The sequence below is a fragment of the Penaeus vannamei genome, chromosome 26 (genome assembly GCF_042767895.1).
Source record: "Penaeus vannamei isolate JL-2024 chromosome 26, ASM4276789v1, whole genome shotgun sequence".
NCBI classification, from domain to species: Eukaryota; Metazoa; Arthropoda; class Malacostraca; order Decapoda; family Penaeidae; genus Penaeus; species Penaeus vannamei.
Window position 1 is genome coordinate 30,212,701 of NC_091574.1, and position 5,000 is coordinate 30,217,700.

Sequence of the window (5,000 nt, forward strand, 5' to 3'; positions counted from 1 at the left end):
CTTCCTCTCCCTCTTTCCTTCTCTCTCCCTCGCTTTCTCTTTCTCTCTCTCCCTCTTTCCTTATCCCTCCCTCGCTTTCTCTCCCTCTCTCCATCCCTCGCTTTTTCTCCCTCTCTCCCTCCCTCGCTTTCTCTCCCTCTCTCTCTTCTTCACAGTAAGATCCACCAGCTTTTTCCACTTGAGGGAGTCTAAGAAGTAGAAAGAGGGGGAGGGAGGAGGTCGCTAAACGAGTGTGTTTACGGAGTTTCAAATGCATTAAAGAATCTAAAAACTTAAATAGAGAGCACTCCCAAGTACTCGCGCCTCTTCGTCTCCCTTTGTCTTTTCTCAACATCCTATCTTGGCTTATTTCGTTAGCCAGTTTTATATCTCATTGTAGTTTTTTCATTCTATTTTTGTCTGCCTCTCTTTTTGGTTCATTCTTAGTCTGTCTTTCATCCTGTCGGTCTCCAGTATTCTTTCCTCCTTTCTTTTTGTATCTTTCTCTCTCCTCCTCCTCCTCCCCCGCCTGTTTTTATCCCAGTCTCCCTCCCTCCCTCCTTTCCACCCCCTCTCCTGCTCTCCATTTCTTGCTACCTCTCTCGGTCGCTCTTTCCTTCTCGGCTTCCTCCTCTCTTTCTACCCTTCCCCGCTCCATCTTCTCTTCTCTCTCTCTCTCCCTTCTCCGCATAGTCCCTGGGGAGGCAGTCCATCTTGGTAGTCTCGCCAAACTGGAGATCGCAGGGGGAGAGTCCACGAAATCCCCAGTAGTACGCTAGGGCTATATTTATCAATTTATTTATTCATTAATTCATTTCGTCCTTCGTGTATTTGTTTTTAATTTCGTCTGGACCTTTTGTTCGCACGAGGAACAGACAAGGATCTTGACCTTTTCTTTATCTCGCGTCTGGCCTGCTACTTGGAGTCCGGGACTGTCTTTGCTCTGTATAAATATTTCATGCTCTTCGGTGTCTTGGCTCCACGCGCGCGCCCCTGCACACAAAAAGTGCACTTTATGGTCATCACTGTTTTTATTTCTATATACATACAAATATGTATTTTTTTGGGGGGTGGGGTGGGATGGGGTGGGGTGGGGGTATAAGGGGGTGGGGGTTTATTGGCTGATGCATTACCTCATTATTGTCAGATATTTGGACTTATTACTAGACTATGTGGACTGAATTGGTAATACTCACTGGTACTGAATTAAAACCCAAAGTTTTTTCTTTTATTAGGAATTCACATGCGATTCAAATGCTAACTAAATTATTCAAGCGAAGCGTTTTTCTTCATAAAGGGTATAGTTCATTATCGCCCGGGGTGCGTCATTATATATACTCTTTATATCTTTTAATGTGAACGCGTTCGCTCACTCACTCTTATTCTTTGTCTGTCTACCTTTGGCTTTCTGTCTCTGTCTCTTCCTTTTCCTTTCTCTCTGCACATACAGACACACACGTCTGTCTCATTCGCCCTCTCTTTCTTTCTGTCTTTCTTCGTATCTCTCTGTGTCTCTCTCTATACACGCAAGCGCGCATACACCCACACACCCGCACCCACACACACATATATTTATTGATACACACACACACACGCAAACATATATACATATAAATGTATATTAATAAGTTTTATATAAATATATTGATGAATTATATATATATATATATATATATATATATATATATATATATATATATATATATATATGCCAATAGGTAACATGTATATATATATATATATATATATATATATATATATATATATATATATATATATATATATATTAGGTTAAATATTTAGCGATCAGCAGTACATACAATTGTATCATTTACAGTCTTTTGTGCTCATCTTAAATACGTTAGCGGCAATGAGAAAGGAGTTGAACAATACAGTATTGATCAGAATTCTAATTTCCGATCCGCTTCAGTAAATTAACTGTGTGTAGAAGGGAATAATAAACTGATTTCTGAATCTCCGTAGACAGTTTAGTCAGGGTTTGCACTGTCTGTTAAGCTTCTTGTAAGTCAATTACATATTAGCTCTAGTTAAGATTTCACTCTATTATGACACCAAGGAATTTAGCTTTTCAACTCGTAGGAAGCTGTGAGAGAAAGGATGTGAGCTACACTATTACTTCTGCGTGTAAATACAACACAGTAAGTTTTCTCAAGGTTCAAGGTGGACTTCCTTGCTTCCTTGACTTCTCTAATTGCATACTTAATGAGTTCTCTGAGAGTAATTGAAAGAAGATAATAGACATTTGTGTCGCTAAGATGAAGATTAGTATCATCTGCGTATAAAATGTAATTTAGAAATTAGAGTTCGTAATATAATTGAAATATAATGAGAATAGAAGTGGCTCCAAAATAGAACCTTGGGGGCGTTAAACGTTGTGCTGATGTTGATATATATATATATATATATATATATATATATATATATATATATATATATATATATATATATATATATTCTGGTTGTTTTTGATTGTCATTTAAGATGTGAACCATTCAAGCATTCCGCCTCTAATTTCATAATGCTTCAATTTACTGATACAGTGTTGGAAGGGCTTACATAAATCGAAAAATATATCCAATGTGTACATTTTCTTCTCCACAGATACTGCAATCTGTGTCGTTACTTAAAGGTAGATGGTTGCAACGGACGCTTTTCTTTTCCTGAATCCGTATTAGGAGTTGGATATCATATCAAGTGCCAAAAATGTATTAGTCGATTGTAAGTTTCTCAAGAATTTTTATAGAGGGCGGGTCTGCTTCGAAAATGTGAATGAGTTTCGCGGACTTAAAATCGTCAAAGTATGTGTCGTATCGAAGCTCTGGGATAATATAAGGAACAATCTGTTTCATCAAAAATATCCGAACATCATATAACCTGGAGAACAATCCTTGACAATCATTAATACTTTTTATATGTTGGTGCTCAAATCATGCCATTAACTTGCCTTGTTCCTTAGCATGTTTTATGCTCATACACAGGGCTACATCTTTGGTCAGACAGTTTGGGACCCAAATTAACAAAATACCTATTATCACTAGGATTCATCATCACTGGCAGTTCAATAGGATGCCGAGTACTGTTGCCTCAATTTACAATACTATTCTATATCATTTTCCACTATTACCAGAATGATATTCAAGATTTGATTTATAATACTTTGACTCGGCGTTACCAATTGTTTGAATATCATTGTTTCGAAATCGTCAGTATTTCTCGTCAAAGTTGGTTGGTCCTTCAGCGGATTTCATCAGTAGCTTGTTTCCCTCCTAAATTGGTTGTTTTTTAATCTGATTAGCGTATGACTTACATAGTATCTTTTTATACCTATTTCTTTATTATTAGAGGCAGACATCACATAAAAAAAACATGAATAAAAGGTTTGATATTACTTGAGAATAATATTTGGATAATTGGAATCAAATGCAAGAATCCATCTTTGCGTAAACATCGAATAACCGCTTATCCTACACCAAAAAAAGCTTCAGATTTATGTGCAACAGAAAATGATGCAATCATGGAAAGATGATCAGAAGCTCGACTATATATGACATTACTTTAGAATAACTTAATTAGATTATTACATCAAAATGCTGAATGATTGTGTCTGATGACGTTAACCGAGTTGGTTTGTTAACGAGATTGAAAGAGAGCCTTTTGTGAATCAATTCTTGCGTGGTCAGAGATAATTTGAGATTGAACAGACGACTAAAACCATGAGTGATCACATAGTTTTCCTTTCTCACATAATACAGATAAAATAGTTTCGATTTTTTTCAATGAATGAACATACATCAGCATTTGATCCTCTGCAGACATCACATTCAAAATATTCATTTACAAACACACACACCCACATATATATACACACATGTAACATCAGATCATATTACCTGTTACAATTAATTTCAAAACCTTTCTCTTCTAACTTCAGGTTTTGTCGAAACATTCCAAGAATTGTCTTTTTAAGAAAGATTGCAACAACGTTTTCCAGAGAGAGATTATCAGTTTAGTAATTCGTATAATTTCTCGATTTTGTTTATTAGTTCTGAATCACAAGACTTAGAATATCGACATGATTTAATATAACTTCTTCGCGAAGGCTCCTAATGACTTGAAGAATGCTGTTGGTGTGTAGACTGAATACGATGCCATTATAAGTCGAAGGACTGAAGACAAAGTTAGAGTAAAAGCCCCTAATTAGATAATCACATTTTAGGACTGAAAAATACGGAACAAGTCAGCAAGAGATCATCATTGTTATGAAATGGCGATATTGCATGATAACCGATGGGTTGCAATTAATGCACAGACACTGACAATTTAATTACTTTTCGAAAGTTTGAAGAAGGTCTACATCCAGAATCTCGGTTGGCTGCCTTGTGGGGCGTCTCTTAGAGGGAGGGAAGGGCCCAGCTCACTGCTCCTTCACTAGGTGATCTCAGGACGTCGCACGGAGAAGTATTCTGGGCAAAGGATGGAGCTTTACAGAGATCAACTGAGGACTCTCTCCTATCTTCACCACTTCTGCGGTTCCTTCACTGTGAGCGTAAGGTAATTCACGAACGCGTACTTGGGACACCTTCCGGGAGCATAATTTTATTCTATTTTTTAACGCACATCGACTTCTGAGAAGGAAGAGCAACGGAGGATATCCCTGGGATGCTGGAGCGGAGCGTTGTAAGTTGGGTTGATTCTTTCGGAGGCAGTTCAGATACTGATACGACCTTGAGATAACATTTTTTTTCCCAATTCTCACCAGCTTCTTACGGAATACCAGATGCGACGTTTGTTACGAGGTCCCTGGTCGTCCGTGAAGTCTGAAGAAATCCCCATTTTTGTAAAGTGGGGTTGAAGAGCAGCTTTGGTTTGGTTAAGGCTTTGTTTCAAGAAATATACAGCGATTCTCTCAGCAGGCGTCGCTCATCTCAGTTACTTTTTCGTTTCGTCAGCCATAGTCTGCGTATGTTCCATGCTTTTTGTCAAATAATTTATTTTATCTA